Source organism: Emydura macquarii, unplaced genomic scaffold (genome assembly GCF_026122565.2).
Source record: "Emydura macquarii macquarii isolate MOO-44397 ecotype Brisbane River unplaced genomic scaffold, CSIRO-AGI_Emac_v2 contig_1254, whole genome shotgun sequence".
In the NCBI taxonomy this organism is placed as follows: Eukaryota; Metazoa; Chordata; order Testudines; family Chelidae; genus Emydura; species Emydura macquarii.
This window is the reverse complement of record NW_027131391.1, coordinates 2,264,928-2,284,146: the sequence shown is the minus strand read 5'-3', so window position 1 is coordinate 2,284,146 and position 19,219 is coordinate 2,264,928. Positions and strand designations below refer to the sequence as shown.

General features: G+C 39.1%; 1 protein-coding gene across 1 annotated transcript in view; it reads right to left on the bottom strand.

Moving 5' to 3' along the window:
- The window catches only part of SPPL3 (signal peptide peptidase like 3), a 113,654-nt gene that overhangs the window by 93,335 nt on the left and 1,100 nt on the right, over positions 1-19,219 (bottom strand). The gene's annotated exons all lie outside the window — the stretch shown is intronic.

The following is a 19,219-nucleotide window of genomic DNA, read 5'->3' as shown; positions in this document are numbered from 1 at the left end:
GTCTTACCAATGATCCATCCAGCCCAGTATCCGGTCTTCCGACAGTGGCCAACACCAAGTGCTTCAGAGGGAATCAACAGAACAGGCATTCATCAAGTGATTCATCCCATCACACATTCCCAGCTTCTAGCAAACCGAAGTTAGGGACACTTCAGAGCATGATTTTGCATCCCTGCCCATCCTGGCTAATAGCCATTGATGGACCTATCCTCAAGGAACTTACCTAGCTCTTTTCTGAACCCTGTTACAGTCTTGGCCTTCACAACATCCTTTGGCAAAGAGGTCCATACGCTGACTGTGCATTGCGTGAATACTTCCTTTTGTTTGTTTTAAACCTTCTCCCTATTAATTTAATTTGGTGATCCCTAGTTTGTGTGTTATGAGAAGGAGTAAACAACACTTCCTTATTTACTTTCTCCACACCAGTCATGATTTTATAGACTTCTATCATACCCCCCCCCCGTCATCTCTTTTCCAAGCTGAAAAGTCCCAGCCTTATTAATCTCTCCTCCTATGGAAGTTGTTCCATACCCCTAATAACAATACTTTTGTTTCCCTTTTCTGTACCTTTTCCAATTCCAATAAATCTTTTTTTGAGATGGGACAACCAGATCTGCACAGAGTATTCACGATGTGGATGTACCATGGATTTATATAGAGTCAATATGATATTTTCTGTCTTATTATCTATCCCTTTCTGAATGATTCCCAACATTGTTCGCTTTTTTGATTGCCACTGCACATTGAGTGGATGTTTTCAGAGAACTATCCACAATGACTCCAAGATTTCTTTCTTAAGTGGTAACAGCTAATTTAGACCCCAACATTTCATATGTATGTTAGTCCATTACACCTCTGGCATTTAGAGCAGCGACAAAGTTCCTCTACTCTTGTTTCTGGCAAGTCCTTCAATGGTTCCCCAGCTGTGCCCCAGGTTTTTCAGCTCAGCTTCCACAGCTCTTCGCCATGTTCGTCTCATCTCTGCTGTGACCTGAGCTAGCTTCCCTGTTTCGTACATTATCCTTACATTCCAAAAACCAAGTTTGGTTTTTGTCTTGGTGTTGAGCACTTCAGTCTTCATGCCAGTCGCTTCCTTTTGGCTTTCACAACTGGCAGTCATACACGTCATTGACTCCTGAAGACCATCACACATAGTAATGGTTGATTTCTCCACCTTTGTTTCCATAACATTTGGGTTTTTACAGGACAGGGTTGTTAGCCCTGTGCCGAACCTCAACCTGGAAGATTTTATATGTATAGTTGGGATTATGTTTTCCGATGTGCATTACTTTGCATTTAGCAACACTGAATTTACTCTGCCATTTTGCTGCCCAGTCATCCACTATTGTGAGATATCTCTATAACTCTTCAGAGTCTGCTCTGGACTTAATTATCTTGAGAAGTTTTGCATCATCTACACATTTTGCCACCTCACTGTTTACCCGTTTTTCCAGATCATTTATGAGTATGTTGAACAGTACTGGTTCCAGTACAGACCCGTAGGGAACACCACTATTTACCTTTCTCAATTCTAAAAACTGACCATTTATTCCTACCCTTTGTTTCCTATCTTTTAACCAGTTATTGATCCAGGAGAGGACCTTCCTTCTTATTCCATGACCGCTTACTTTGCTTAAGAGCCTTTGGCGAGGGACCTTTTCAAAGGCTTTCTGAAAATCTAAGTACACTATATCCATTGGATCACCCTTGTCCAAATGTTTGTTGACCCCCTCAAAGAATTCTAACAGATTGGTAAGGTGTGATATCCCTTTATAAAAGCTGTTTATATGAGGACTCTTCCCCAATATATCTTGTTCATCTACATATCTGATATTTCTGTTTTTTACTATAGTTTCAACCAAATGCATGGTACTGAAGTTAGGTTTACTGGCCTGTAATTGCCAGGATCACCTTTGGAACTTTGTTTAAAAATTGATGTTACATTAGCTATCCTCCAGTCATCTGGTAGAGGCTGATTTAAATCAATAGGTTACATACCACAGTAAGTAGTTATGCAATTTCATATACGAGTTCCTTCAGAACTCTTGGGTGAATGCCATTTGGTCCTGGTGACCTAGTGTTTAATTTATCAATTTGTTCCAAAACCTCTTCTACTGACACCTCAAATCTGGGACAATTCCTCAGATTTGTCACCTATAAAGAATGGCTCAGGTGTGGGAATATTCCCTTACACCACCATCTGCAGTGAAGAGTGATGCAAAAAAGAATTATGTTCTCCGCAACCACCTTGTCTTCTTGAGTGCTCCTTTAGCAGCGCTATCATCCAGTGGCCCCACTGATTGCTCAGCAGGTTTCTTGCTTCTAATGTGCTTTCTAAAAGTTTTGCTGTTAGTTTTTTTGTCTTTTGCTAGTTGCTCTTCAAATTCCTTTTTGGCCTGCCTAATTATACTTTTACACTTGACTTGCCAGAGTTTATGCTCCTTTCTATTTTACTCAGTAGGATTTGACTTCCAATTTTTAAAGCATGTCTTTTTGTCTCTTATGTCGTTTTTACTCTGCTTAGCCATGTTATGGTGTTATGTTAGTCATCTTATCTATTATTATTATTAATTATTATTATTTATTATTAGGGGTATACACAGTTTGAGCCTCTATTATGGCATTTTTAAAAAGTTTCCATTCAGCTTGCAGGCACTTCATTCCTGTGGCTGTTCCTTTTAACTTCCATTTAGCTAGCTTCCTCATTTTTGTGTAGCTCCTATTTTTGAAGTGAAATGCTAGTGTGGTGGGTTTCTTTGGTCTTGTCCCTCATAAAAGACGTTAAATTTATTACATTATGATCACTATTACTTAGTGGTTCAGCTATATACACCTCTTGGAGCAGATCCTGTATGCCACTTAGGATAAAATCAAGAGCTACCTCTACCCTTGTGGGTTCCAGGGCTATCTGCTCCAAGAAACAGTAATTAATGGTGTCTGTTATTAAAATCTTGGTCATGCAATTTAATTTTTCAGTGCATCAGCTAACAGTCTAACACACCTTCAAGTCCTGGTCAAGATAAGGCCTGAAAGTACATCGTTTTGATGCTCTACCCTACCTCCTCTGGCTCCCAGTTCACTTCCAATACCAATTCCACACACTGATTCTGATCTTCATTGCTATCAGCAGATCTGGATCTGACTGATTTCTGAGCATACGGCAAAACATCTATTTGAACTTGAGAGGTGGACAAGCACTTAAGACATGCAGATCTAGTTTATCTGTACAGTGCTTTGGTATTCTGGTGACGAGCACTACAGAAAAGCCTAAGATACCCACTGGTGAGTAGGAAGTAGTGCCCCCAAGCAAGTGGGGAGTGGAGGAAAGAGAGAATGTGTCAGATGTATACAACTTCCTGCAAAATTTTAGTTTTTATTTTAAAAAGTTTCTAGCCCTTAAAGGTTGCAAAATTTACCTACTGAAAATGAAGCAAATGTAAACTGATGCAGTGTTCTCAGGAACCTAAAAACAGCTTCTTTTTTCTTCCTTTTGCTGCTGTTCAGAGTTTTCACTGCTAGGCAAATTGACAAGACTTCAGGTTCACTATTATTCAATACTCCAGGGCAACAACAAACCTGAGAAGAATGTTGATATTTCTGTTACTGTTTAGGAAAGCTAGACCAGCAGCAGTCAGGTAATGCATAAATCCAAAAGTGGTGTTGGGAGGAAGGGTAGAGTTGCAGAATCATCCCCTCCATTCTAGCGCCAGGAAAAGGGTGAAGTAATGAAGATTCTGTCATAAGCCTCTTAGGAATGCAACTACTCTTAAAACAGGTGGGAGTGTGTGGGGGGGAAGTTCAAGTTAAAAAGTGCAAGGTTGATATCAAAGACGAAATAGCTGAGCAAGGCCCAGCCCATTTCTCCTTTCCAGCAGCCTGGGGCTAGGTTTCACCAACGTGTTGCTGTTACCAACACATGCACAGGTTCTGTATCATCCTCAGCCACGAGGTATTTGATACAGTTGTCAAGCTGTGCTATGATGTAAAAGGAATGTTTATAATTCTTCCAAATACTTAAGAATTTTCTGACAGCATTCTCTCCCCCCAGATCTGATGTCTGAAATGCTATTTTGTTCATTAAAATGTTACAGGTCTTCTTGAAGAGCCTTCTTTTACCTTGGCTATGGGTGGGGAATCTTGTATTTACTGGACACCCAGTTGGTCTTTCATCACGAGAATCTCTCCCTTCCCTGGAGGGTCTTTGCTCCCTATAAACACTTCACTGTTACTGGCTTACTCCTAAGAGGCCCAGAAACACATCCTCACCAGAAGAAATCAGGACAAGTGGAGAGATGTTTGTTTTGGGAAGAACAGATTCATTTTTCCCCATCTCTCCCCCAGCCTGTCGTCTCCCCTCCCCCCCCCCCTTTTTTTAATAATATACTAGACTTGGTCTAATTTCAGTATGGTTAAATGGAGAAGACTGTTCTCCCAGCTGTTAAAAAACAACTTATGCAACCCATCAGAGCCTCAGTTACCTTATCTGTAAGACACACACAATTCCTAAAGCCTGCTCAATGAAAGCGATAAAGCATACATATTTATACTAGTCAGCAGAAGAGGTAAGACTACAACCCATGGTCTGCTAGCTCCCAATCCAGTGCATTTTGCTATAGGCTCAAAAATACTCTCTGCAAGATGGTCTCTTTCAATGTCATCCTGTGCTGACATCATTCAACGACAGCTTAGTTTTGGCTTTTTGTTATCCAGATGCCAAATTTTAGAAAAGGACTAGAAGATTTGGGGGAAATAAAGTTTGTAGTTCAAAAGACTATGGAGCCACCAATGTGATGAAGCTGTGAAAAAGGCAAATACAATCCTAGGATGTATTAGGCAAGGCATTTCCAGTAGAGATGGAGAAGTATTAATGCAATTGTACAAGGCACTGGTAAGACCTCATTTGGATATTGTGTACAATGCCAGTCACACATGTTCAAGACAGATTAACTTAAACTGAAACAGGTGCAGAGAAAAACTACTAGGATGACTAGGGGAATGGACAGCCTATTTTATTAAAGAGTTTGGCTTGTTTAGTCTCGCAAAAAGAAAGCTAAAAGGGGATATGACTGCTTTCTGTGCATACATTAGGGGAGAAAATACCAGCGAGGGTGAAGAATTAAGAACGCTGGCACAAGAACAAATTCAGGCTGGAAATTAGAAGATTTCTAACCATCAGAGTTGTGAAGGTCAACAGTCTCCAAATAGGAGTTGTGGAGGCAAATAACGTAATTAGTTTTAAGAGACAGCTGGGCAATGAGTGCAACTGTATGACATGGCTGCTTAGGATGGTGAGGAGCAGGGCTTAACAGCCCTGGAACTCACTTGCAGTTTAAACCTTATGTTCCTAAAGCACATGCTTGAGGGTTTCAGCCAGTTCTCCCGCCTCCAATGTATTCTGGGAAATTTGGGTTGGTTTTTTTAAAAAACCTACTTCCTGAAGCATCAGGGATGGCCATGGCTGGAGATGGGACATTAGTGGGGTTGGCCAGGGCTCTGAGGTGGCACCAATCTCTCTCTTTCTCACATGTTTGGCTGGCTGATTCTTGCTTATACATCCAGGAACTAATTGATTGCCACATGTGGGGCTGGAAAGGAATTTTCCTCCAGGTCAGATTGGCAGTGACCATGGAGTTATTTTACCTCCCTTTGCAGCACATCAGTCACTTGCCAGGATTAACTGGGTATATCTCATTTAATCATTTTGCTGCCATTGCATAGACCTGGAGCACCTCAGTCCCTCCTATTCTCTACCTTTGGCAAATGTCTAGTCTCCTGTGGGTCTAATTTACTTTGGTCTAATTTTGTTGGGTTTCGTGTGTGGGTGCTGGGTGGTGTTGGTGGCCTGTGATAAAACAGGAGGTCAGACTAGATGATCTAATGGTCCCTTCTAGACTTAACGTATGTCAACAGAAGATGCTATAGCAACACAGCCGCAGCTTCACCGGTATAGTGTAGATACTTACCTCAGTAATGAAAGGGGTTCTTTGGTCATTGTAGTAAATCCACCTCTCAAAGAGGCGGTAGCTACACCAATAGAAGAATTCTTTCTTCAACCTAGTGGTGTCTACATTGAGGCTTAGACTGGCATAGATACATCACACAGGGTGTGCAGTTTTTCACCGTCCTGAGCAGCGTAATTAACGTAGACCACCACTAAAATTCTATAACACTGACCCTATAACTCTAAATAAGAACATTTAGATCTGTGAAGTTTGAAGTTGATGAGTGCTATAGTTTGTGTAAAATAGAATTTGGTGCAATACACCATGGTAAGTGTTTTTGTTTGCAATAAAAGTACAGTCCCTGCTAACTGAAAGGGAGAAAGGAAAATATTTTACATGTAGACAGATACAACCAACTGCAGTATGTCCTAACAGCCCTGAAAAAAATGTTTTAAAGAATGCTTGAGATAGATGTCTACTAGACTAAATAATACAGAAGTAAAACTGAAGAAATGTAACAGAAAGCCCAGCAAGAGTGGATAAGTTCAGACACTGTTTACTGCCTAACACTCTGAAGTATTAAGAACAATGTAGGTCTTTAGAAACAGGTGATGCTGGTTAGAAGAGACACCTTTTCACTCTTCAGATGAGAGAGACTGAACTGCATCTTTGCAGACTTCAAAGGAAAAAGAGGCCCAATATGAAGAGAGACGTTTTCCCTGAGCCCAGAGACAGCCAAGAGATTAAACACTTGTCTTCACTGCATTGCTAGCTTGAGGTATAACTCAAATTTTGCTTCAAATCATACTCCCCTCCGTTCACAAAAATCTCTAGCAGGAGTTAAGGGGAGCTTTGAACTCAAGCTAGCTAGTCCAGCAGGGGAAGAGGGTTGAAGCTGAAATGCTGCTGACGCTTGAACCAATAACGCAATGGAGATGAAGCAACTTGAGTTATTACAAATCAGCAACTGCTAGTCCAATCACTCTGTGTAGCTCGAGTTCTTCTGCAGACTGGTCACACTCACTCTAGCTAGGCTAGCGGAAGTGGAGTAACTCGAATGAAGACAAACCCTTTGGGTACATCATCACCACTGAGTTAGCCCAAACTCTTTCTTTTCCCTAACATTCCTTTTGTTCACACAACCTAGCCTAACAGGCATGAGCTCTGGTTTCGCGTCCACATAGGCTGGCAACTAGCCTACTTGGCTAATCAAGTCTGGGTGCTGTTAGTTCTCCGGTGCTATCCCACAATTCTCTCTAGGCTGCACTTGTCTAGTTCTTCCCTTCTTCTGCACTCAAGTCACCTGCACTGACTCGACATTTTAACCCCTTATTTACCTGCTCCATTTCTGCTTCACAGACAGACAGAGAGCAATTAGCTGGGTGCAGTATAAATCACTGAATTTCTTAATGACATTCTCCTTAAGAGACCTGACTACCAAATGCTGTTAGCGTTTGCCTTCAGAACTGACTGCATTAATAAAAGATAACTCCATTTGCAAATTGTTTAAATGAAATATTGTTCCCATATTATTGCCCCAGACATCAGCTCTGTGCTAGGCAAAAGAGAGAGAGAGCGCACTCCGAAAATGAATTCATAGAGCAGTCCAGTTCAATGCACCACTAAGAGCCATAAAAATATCCACCCAAAAATCCATCCCAGCATATGGGTCAGTACAGCATCATTGTAGGTGCAGTTATTCAGGCCATAGGTATGGCTCTGCAGTGCGGACACTACACCACTGCTAGGCTAGCCTGGGCTAAACTTCAGTGAAGATATAACCTTATAGGTAACATGAGTATTTAAAAAAGGGGAGGGGAGGACTACTCTTGCTGTTTCCAACCAAGGGCCAGATGACATATAGAAAAACTTCGGGGAGGAGGGGGGGAAGGAGGAAGAGTCAATAGCATTCCAAAACAGTCATATCCCTCTTTTAGTTTCCATTATAATGTTATATTATTTATTGGTAGTGTTTCTAAGCTATAAAATAGGTTTGCATACCACTGACTTCTGTATAGGTACACTGTGCATTAAAGAGGCATTTGATATGCAAGAGTGCACATCAAAGAATTGTTTTGTTAAAGTCTGTCTTAAAATAAATGAAATCGTGATTTTTTTAAGTCAGACTACAAGAGTTCCTTTAAAATTCCAAAGTGAAATATGTAGTCTTAGAAAGCCATTCCACTCTTTGCCCTACCCAAAAGACAGACTTCATTTGTACTTCTCTTGCTATATTTGTCACTTTTGAATGTTTGCTGTGGTATGGCATTGGAGAACTGTTCTAATTCTTGTTTTGTTACTGTTTATAAAATATTACTTTGAGTTTTTAAATAATTTTTTTTCTAGAACCATAATCTGGGTAAATGCTTCAAAAACCATCAGAAGTACATGTTCCCTTCCAAGGAGATTACAAATTTTAAATATGACTGAGGGTATGTCTTCATTCACAGCAGCACTATTGGCACCACCAGATCAATTTTGCAGGATCAATTGAACGGAAGTGGAGACCCACTCAATCAATCAGGAAGTCGACTACATTAATCCACCCCCACAAAAAGAGTAATGCTGCGTTGACTGGAGGGCATTTCCAGTCAGTGCAACGTAGTGGGGACAGCGTGGTAATCAGAAGTTAGGAAGTCAACGGGAGATAACGCAAGCTACTATACGTAGCTTGCGTATCTCCCATCAACTGCTGCCGAATTTCACCTGCAGTGTAGTCCAAGCCTGAGTGGGAATGACCAACAACAGAACATAAGGATTACAATACTATAATTACACCGTTATTGCGTTTCAGAATATGCACATCATGGTGGTTCTGCTGGATAGAAAGACAGATTCCTCTTTCACAGAACACACACAGAGTTCCTGAAGGGATATGAATGAGTAGAGTGCAGTGGCCTACCAGACCATAGCAGGAAAAGTATTCCATGCATACAGCCTTCATGAAAAGTTGTGGTAGATAAGGATCATCAAGGCTAGCATTACTGGCAGGAAAAAAGTGAGTGTTGCAATACGTACGTTACATTGATCTTATTAAAACCTATTGAAAGGTATCTTTTCAGAGTCTATTATACTGCCCTGACCCAACATTTGTTCATCATACTTTATGTTTCAAATCATTTCTCCCTACCCACATAAGTGACTAATTTGTTTCAAAATTTTTATTGTGAATCAGTTATGTACAAGCACAATAACTGCTGCCAAAATACGTTTTGCACACTGACTTTCCTGTAGATTTTAGGTTAGCTTCTTCCTGTGGACCAATTTCCTTACAACAAAGTAGGAGAAAGCTGTTGAAATTAAGTTCTCATGATCCATCCCGAGGATAACAAGGACTTCTATCACACCCTTTACAGCATCATCAGTTTGGCCCCACATAACAAGCTGATCATTTTAAGTGATTTCAAAGCCAGAGTTGCTTGTGACTATGCATCATGGGGCAATATGATAAGCTGTCAGAGTTGGCAACACAAACTTTAATGGCTTGCTACTACTTTCCAAATGTGCCAAGTACAACCTACTCATCACCAAGACAGTATCTGAACCGGCATAAGACAACCTGGAGGCACCCTCATTCAAAACAGTGGCACATGACTCAAATTATTGTACAGTCAAGAAAACTTCAACATCAGGCTCACTCACGAGAGAGGTGCCAATACTCATGTAAAGTCAAATGTCCCTCTGAATGCTCTCAAACAACAGACAGCAACTCATGCCAGTGAAAAAAATCAGTATTTCAAGCCTGGAAAACTGTGACAAAGTCTGAATCCCAACCAACTCATGGAAGCATTTCCCTCGATTACAGAAGCCTTGGATGTTGAGACAGTCTTGAAACATTTCTTGGGACATAACATATAATATGGATACTGAAGTTAATGGATTTGTTAGGAGAAAACATCAGGACTGGTTTGATGACAATGATCCCAAAAGTATGTCAGCTCTTTAAAGCACTGGATGCTTCCCATCAAGCTTATAGAGTAGACAAAAATTCGGCAGCTAAGAATGCCGTATATCAGAGTAAACACATTGTTCAGAAAAGTCTTCAACATATTAAAAACCTGTGATGAGAAAATAAAGTAGCAGAGTTACAAGTGACAGCAAAGACAACAAAGGCTTTTTCCTGGGCTTCATGCTGTATATGGCTCCAGGTGCAACAGGATTGCTATCCATTGTGCTTAGAGTGGTTATCAACTCTTTTAACTGACAAAAAAAATACTTGACTAATGGATGGAAAATTTCAGTTTGCTTCTCAATCACTCTTCCAACAATTAATGCTCTTCCACACTGCACATTAAAAGAAGAACATGCACTAGCCCCTATCTTATATTGAATCCATAACAGCAATCAAGCAGCTGTCCCACGGGAAAGCAACTGGACCAAAGGGCATTCCAGCAGAAATCTATAAGCAAGGTTGCTACCACATTGCAAGGCACCACACATGGCTCTTCCACATTATCCAGGAGCAAGAGTCAGTGCCACAGGATCTAAGGATGCCAACATAGTCCACCTCTATAAACATAAGGATAAGAGGGCAACCTGTGATAATCACCAGGGCATTTCCCTACTCTTTGTTGCTAGGAAAATTCTTGCACAGATCATATTGAATAGACCTAGCATCTATCTTGTAGAAATCATCCTCTCCAAGTTTCAATGTTGATTTTGATCAGGACAAGGCACTGTAGACATGAACTTCATAGCCTATGTGCTTTAGGAAAAGTGCTGGAAGCTAAATTGTGGTCTTTATATATGGTGTTAGTCGACTTAGCTAAAGCCTTTGACTCTAAGTCATGAGGGACTGGAAACTTTTGTCCATCTTTGGATGTCCCGCAAAGTTTATTTCTGTCATTTGGGCCTTCCATGATGGCCAGAGTGGTGGGAAATGGCAAGATAGCAGACCCCTTTCTGGTCACCAATGGCACCAAACAATGTTGCATACTGGCTCCCACACTCTTTTCCATTCTTTTTTGACTATGCTTATGGATACATTTCATGACAATGACACTGTATTTATCCACTTCCATGCTTATGGGAAGTTGTTCAATCTGCTGCACTCACACAAAAGGGGCAGATTTACTCATTAAGGAGTTTTTATTTGCTGATGACAGTGCACTAGTTGCTCACTCGATTGATGACATTCAATTTATAACTGATCAATTCACTCGGGCAATTGTTTTGGTTTCACAATTAGCCTAAAGAACACTGAAGTACTGTACCAACCTATGTGGGAAAACGCACGTCTACCCAAATGAGAGCAACACCACTCCACTCAAGTTCACGGAGAAGTTTTGCTACCTGCGGAGTATGCTTGTCACAGAATGCTACAATTAATTATGAAATTACCCATTTTATAGCCAAGGACAGTGCTGCATTTGGAAAGCTTTCACCCCACCTCTGGAATGATAGGAGCGTCAAAATAAGGACTAAGCTACACATCTATTGGGCAGTCACACTTACAATTTATCTATATGGTTATGAAACGAGGACAACAAATCACCACCACTTGATCAGTTTCATATGCATGGGTTTTGGTTTGTTTACAGGGGTAAATGGTATAACAAGATTCCCAATACTGCAATCCTTAATCACGGTTGGATGTCTAGAATTCAAAGCATGCTCATAAAAGTTCAGCTGCTTTTGTGTAGGCATCTCGTTTGTATGGCAAACTAAAGAATGCCTAAGGCTATATTTTATGGTCAGCTAAAACAAGGCACCCATATTCATGGTGCCCAGGACAAATACTGGCTGGTACAAACTGCTTAGTGCAGTTCTGGTCACCCCATCTCAAAAAAGAGATATTAGAGTAGGAAAAGGTGCAGAGAAGGGCAACAAAAATTATTAGTGGCATGGAACAGCAGAGATTAAAAAACACTGGGATTGTTCAACTTAGAAAAGAGACGACTATGGGGAGATATGCTAGAGGTCCATAAAGTCATAAATGGTGTAGAGCAAATGAATACGTGGAAGTAAGTAATACCTCCCTAACAAAACAAGAACCAGGGTCATCCAATGAAATTAATAGGCAACAGGTTTAAAACAAATATAAGTACTTAACACAATGCACAATCAACCTGCGGAACTCGTTGCCAGGGGATGTTGTGAAGGTCAAAAGTATAATTGGGTTAAAAGAAGAATTAGATAAGTTTATGGGGGATAGGTCCATCAATAGCTATTAGCCCATATGGTCAGAGATGCAACCCCATGGATCACTCAATGACACTGAAGTCAAACCTGAAAGCATTTCAGATTGAGCCCAGCAACTAGGAAGCAAAAACCCAGGACCAGGGTAGATAAAAATCAATGATTTCTTTAAAAAAATAAAATAAATAAATAAATAGGTTTTAAATTTAAATCGAATTTTTTTTTTAATCAGCAATAAAATATTAAATTGCTCTCTCGTTTAAAGAATAAGTTACAATTAAATCTCATCACAAACATGCTAAACATTCACTTATAGTCTCATAAAAATGAATTAATGGCTCTAGTCTGTCCAGCCTAACTGGCAGCTTCTTGAAAGTTCTGGGCTTCCAGTTTCTGTTTCTCAGCAGACTAAAGTTACATGTGCAAAGAAAGACACAGGCTGGATAGGATTGTTGTTGTTCTGTGCTTATGTGGTAGTGGAGCTGGGCAAAGCAAGGCAGAGGAGTTAGTTAAGACACTGTCTTAAAGACAGAGAGACAGAGGACGAAGGCAGAGTAGAAAGCAGTAATGGAGTGGAATGGAAAGAAAAAGGGAAGACATTATTCATTACATACACAGCTTCCTATATTCCTCCACACTTCTGCCACAGAAAAACTGTCATGGCTTCTGGGCGTAAGAGAGACCCTATCTGGGAATATTTTGAAGAAATTCCTTCCCTGGGTAAAAAAGGAAAACGTGTCAAGTGTAAGCAGTGCAAGAAGGAGATGGAGGGCCTAGTTGCAAGAATGAAACTTCATAATGAAAACTGCTTATTGGGAGAAAATGATGTGGATATGTCTGAAGAAAAATGTGGATCAACAGGTTAGTAACTTAAATAATTAATTTTGCAGTCCATCATTCTTCAAGACTCTCTGTGCCTTTTAGCATAAGTGTGATTTAACAAGTAAATTCCCAAGCTGTTTGGTATGTTGGATGTTGCTAGGAAAAAAAAAAAGTTTAGCTTAGCTAATCCTTATGGCTTGCTTAATTAGTTAACTAGGTTTAGAATCTATCACCCAAGTATGCGGTACAGAAAGCTGCAGTAAGAGAAATCTAGAGTTACCAGTTGCCACTGGGTGTCATTTTCATATTTTATATTACAGAATACATGCCCCTTATTTTGGAACATCATGGCCACGGACCATAATGGTAATGCCGTAAATCTATTCCCTATTTTACTTCAGGCACAGAGAGAATATTTTCATCGTTTGGTATTAGTCACTCAAAGCTAAGAAATTGAGTGGGACTTGAAAAAGCAGGAAAACTCGTATTTCTGTTTCAGTCTATGAATAAAAATGATAGTGGGAGGGGGAAAAGATGAGAGCTAGTTGTAGAAGTTTTAAGGACAACGTACATTTAGTGTTGTGATGACTTGTCTGTTAGAGTTAATAAAATTTGAAAATTAAAAACAAGTTTAAGGACAGCCATCACCTGGCAACTCAGGAGACTGTTGCAACTGCAAATGTGAAACATTTATGTAACATTTAAGATTTAGTTTAATAAAATATAAATGCTATTGTGTTTGTGGGTGAGAGTTAGTTCTTACAATTCCTAATGTACTGCTGCTGCATCTGCAGCTTGACACAGGTAATGAGTATTATGTACTATTTCCTAAATTAATAAAAACCAAGTTATCTAAAAAATTACACAAAGTATACCCTCCTAGATATTGTAAAAATGCTGTATTGAGTTGTAAATTAATATGTTTTAGTGATCAGATTTGCACCATTGTTTAAGAAATATGTGAAGAAGTATCAGTGGGAAACTTGATTTAAATCAATCCACCCTGCCCAGGAAAGAGCAACATGGCAGCAGATTTGTCAAACTGTTAACCGCTTTGAAACAAGGCACATTGACACCTTATATAAAAATATGAACAGCACAAAACAAGGCTAAAACAGCCAGAATTGTCTGTGACCATTGCAGGCTCTCTCGTATGTGACTATGAGTGGTTCTTGCATTGGTCTGACCTCACACAGATGAGACACCACCATAATCATCAATCAAGTTATCACAGTCCAGCCATAGTTGATTTCAAAAACAGGCATCAAAACCAAATGAGTGATGCTTAGAAGTATAGTCACCATAAAAGGTTACCAGGTAAAGTAAACACCACAGGAAAGATGTTTACTACCCAAGATATCTATAGCACACCCATCATTATATTATCTAAGCACTAAAAAAAAAAGTCATTTAGTTTTACACAGAAGACATTATCAGAATCTGACCTTCCCTTCTTTCCAGTTCTGGGAAGTCTAGATTACAGTTTTTAAAAATGAGACACTTTCTCAACAGTTATTGCAGGAAAGCTAAAGTAATGAATGGACTTTGAAGCATATATGAAAAGAGTTTTGTTTGGTTTTGCTCAATCTTATCTCCTCCAGTAATTTGTTCCATAGGTCAGCACCCTTGAGAGAATGTCATCTTGATCTCAAGCGTCATCCTAGGCTTTGTCAACTACATTGAAAAGGCCATCGCTTTCTCATTGTGAAAGGAAAGAAAGGCTGTCCATGATACATAACTTGACGATCAAGAACTTACTTGATCTGAAACCAGTTCATGCATATAGTACTCACTTCTAAATTAATTTGCTATCATACAAAGTGTCAACAGATCCTGAAGATTCATTTTAATTGGTTTGCTGAGCATGAAGTAAAAAAAAAAATATCAAGTAATCATTCAACTTCATATATGCCAGTACTACTCCCCACCCAGCTTCAGTTGACTCCCTCCTCCTTGTCTCAAAGTTTTTTTTTCAGTCTAATCCCTGTCTAGATTAGCGCACAATCTAAAAAGGCAAAACATAGGGGAAACAGGAACTAACCAATGAGCAATCCAATAAGGATGCAGATATAACTAATAATGTGTGTGCCTATGTTTGTTACTCCAGATTTACTACAGTTCCACTCCACTGATGCCAGATAATACAGATTTACAGAAGTTAGTGGAATTTGGCTGTAGATTTCAGTTCTTGACAAATTTAAGAATAAAGGCCAAATTCTCTTTTCATATATGAACACAGCTCCCACTGAAGTCTTCAGGTGCTATAATTAAGTGGGGGGCAGAATTTAGTCCTGTATGTTTTGAGTCCTCTCTTAAAAAAAAAAAAAACATTAAAAATTACCACCTGCCTATATTCTCATTTATGGTAATCTGCTTCACATCACAAAGTGTCCTCACTGCAGAGTTAACTCTGCTCAAATTAGCCTAGCTGGAGTCAGAGCAGCCACACTACAAAACAACACTTGATCTGCACAGAATAATTTTATTTGCAGTTGAGGAGCTGTGCTAACTTAAAATATAGCCTACATCACCTGACAGGCCAGCCTATTTGAGTTAAAAGCGCCACACCACACTTGAGTTAAAAGCTTTTTGGACTGCACCTGAGTGAGGGGTAACACTGATTTATAACTCAAGTTAACTATGAAGTGAAGACAAGCCCTCAGAATTCTGAATCTAAATAGACTGTAAACACACAACCAATTAGAAATCTCCTTGGGATAAGGATGGCATTGTGTGTTTGCACTTATTTGACAGCATCCTGCTTGCTGACTGATTTGACAGTTCACAAAACTGAATTTCCATACAAGCATACCAGGCTGTTTTTTTTTTTGTTTTTTTTTTTTTTTAAAGGATATTAATATTTGATAGACATGCCTGGTCTGCTAATTGTGGAATCAGAGATTTCACGGAATTTAATAAAAATCATTAGAAATGACGTCATGGGTACTGTAACGATGCTCACTCTATAATATGCGATCATCCTGTTAAACAAAGCGCTTTGATGACTATGCTCTTGTATGATGTCGCCTTAAACAAAATCTCACTGTTGTAATAACTATTTTGTAACTGTTGTTTTGGCTATGATATTTACATGGAAAGGATTAGTGAACCTGTTAACTCCTAAATAAATGGTAATAAATTAATTTTCATCTCTTCTGCACTGGGTTGAGAAACTCCTAATACCACTTCTTCATACCCCAAGCCAACCATTCCACCGGCTGAACCTTTCAGGGACCATTCCACTGGCTGAACCTTTCAGGGACCATTCCACTGGCTGAACCTTCATCCTGAAGTTTATTAGTGATGGAACCAGAATTAAAAAGCTCCTGACCAAATACAGGAGCTGCTTTTCCACTCTGATCCTTCGCCCACTCTGACTCAACACTAACATGGAAAATATTCAGACACACAATGCTCTTTGTTACTCTTAGTCATAGTACTGGGAGAGGGTGAGACTGAAGTTATAAAGGAAATATGTTTCTGTTTTGTTGGAGGAATCCTCATTTTCCTGGTCTTTTGTATAAACCAAGTTTTGGAGAATTTTTTATGAATTCAGAAAGCAAGGAACAAAAGCAGACTATTTCCAGAGTGGGTAAGAAAAAGGGAGAGAGACAAATAAGAGATGCATGCTATTTTCCCTTCCAAGCAGGATCCAATGGAAGCACCCTGGAGAGAACAGTGTGCTCTTTGCACCACAAGCTGCTGCGAAACAAGGAGGGGCTGGACTTTTTCCACAAAGTTACCATTCACCCAATCCTGCTGCCTTCATCCCTTTCTTTTGCATTAGTGTAGACTTTTGCATGTCTGAAGTTTGAATCTTCACTACTTATTAACCTCTGTCACAGACATCCCTGTAGTTACTCTGATGGGCAGCCACTTCCCCTTACCTCCCCCTGGTGCTCCTAAAGAGGGAAAACTCCTTTCTGATTGATGAAACAGTCTCAAAACACACCCACTTCCTGGCTTGGAAGATAGGTTGGGGGAGATTCCCACTCTGCTTCTACTCATCCCTTATGCAATTCTTCTGCTCACCTCCTACCAAAGGAGAATTAAGCCCATAACTCTGATGCTCATGACTTTCCAGAATAATTCAATGGTAAATTGCATCAGTTCAGTTTCTCTGATGCTCAGACCTTTAAGTAGTAGCACTGAAACAAACTACATTCTTATGAGCTTCATTTTAGTACTGCAAGCACTTGGCAGAGAAAGTTTCCTCAGTCACCATTAGCAAGCATTTTCATTCAGTACTTTTTAAAATAACATTTCCTTCTGGCACTTGTTCCACATTGCATATCAAGATTAGCCATTCCCAGGAAAATACTATTCATGGTCACACCAGAAAGTAAATTCTTGTTATTCATCTTGGGGATGGCACAGCCCTCTTCGAAATACTAGGATTTATCTGGCCATTCAGAAACAATACAGCAAAGACCAAAAAGGCTCATAGAAAAATAACAGTTCACTACTATTCTGGGTAGGGCTTAAATATGAAGATTTTTACAAGAAAAAGCTCAGGAAAGAAAAGACAGAGGGCATTTGCTGTATTTAAAATTATAAAAGGCATGATAAAAAGGGATCAGTTCTCCTTTTCACAATGGCCCTTAATATGAGAAAAGGAATTACTGCAAAATAAAAATGCAGGTAAAATTAAAACAAATTAAAGAAAACATGTCAAAATTTCAGCTTTATATCTGTAATACCAATAGAGTAAAATAGTGAAATATCAAAACTATGATTTCACCACAACTTATAAATTTTTTTTTTTTATCAACTGAAATTTTAAAACATTCTGAAAAAATCATATTATGATATATTATCTCATTTTGTGTAAATCATTTCAGACAATTCTTGTGTCCTGTAATCAAAATTTGTAATTATATTTTTAGAAAACATTTCACACAACACATAAGCAGTCTCCAGATTTCAATACAAGAGGAATCAGAATTTAAAATTATCTTGATTTAATTTAAGGAACAATACTGATAGTTATGCATGTTAAGACAGGGTGATCAAATATGCTTCAGGACAGAAGATAAGATCTGTAGGTGTCAGAAAAATTCTCCCACCATATACCTACAGCTGTCCTTATGGGGATTCCCCCCCCCCCCCCCAAAGTTCCCATCGGGTGTTGGCTGCTGTCAAAGGCAGGATACCCAACATACTAATGCAAAGGTGTTTTCTTGTGGGACAGAAAAGTCATTCACTCTGATAAAGCTGCCCATTAAGCACAAAAAGACTGCAAAGAGCACACCAGCACCACTTATTCAACAGCTTTCCAAAAACACACCAGTTTTCTACTTGAAAATAAACTAACAATTCTAGTACTATTAGACAATTGTATACAGAACTGATTACCATACTTAACAAATAAAGAAATCCAGAAATTGTTGACTGACGTGATGAGTAATTAAATGCTTTGCAGGCAGAGAAGAGTGCAAAGGCTATAAAACAGAAGTGCTCAATTCCAAACCAGGGCTTTGCCATTCTTCTCACATTTCCCACATTATGCTGATTAAAGCCCTAAATATAAATTGTAAGCAATATCAGATACAAGAGATTCCATTAATGGATATAGATAAAAGCAAAATTATTCAATCTGCTTGAGACACATGTATCGTTCTGCTATAACCTCCTCACTGCAAGGAAGAGCTACAGCTCTATTAATGTACCAAGTGGTTAAAATCCCAGCTAACTCTTATCTTTGGCATCACTTGCTTAATATTCATAGATTATGGAAAAATTAATCTCCCTCAGATTAAAAACTAAAATACTTTTGATCGTTTTCTTTAGTATCATTCTAAAAACAGAACACGTAACAGTAAAAACCACACATATTTAAAAGAGAAAGGAAATCAAAAGGTTGCGATAAAGATTTTCAGAAACATTTAGAGTGGAAAGGTTCCTCATTTGCTCAAGTGAATAAATGCAATGCCCGCTCCAATTCAGTACACCCTACAGTCAAAAAAAATCAAATTTTTCCTCTTAATAATAATTTTATAGAACTTTCAGAAAATGTAAGAACAACAAAAATGGCTTAAAATGTAAGAGAGGAAAGCACTATAATGCAAGTACTGCAATATTCTTCCCGGCAATTCACATGTTCCCTTGGCATCTTTGCACAATTACACTATCTGAAATATTTACCTTTTTAATCCTTGAGATCACCAAAAAAAAATTATGGAACTAATTGAATCCTTAATCCCAACTAGGCCTGACAGAGGGTCAGGACAGACACACAATGCCCCCTATTCTCATTTGCTCTGTTTCACTTCTTCCTATAGGAACTGGTCTCTTCAGCCTGGTTCTTTATTTCCTAT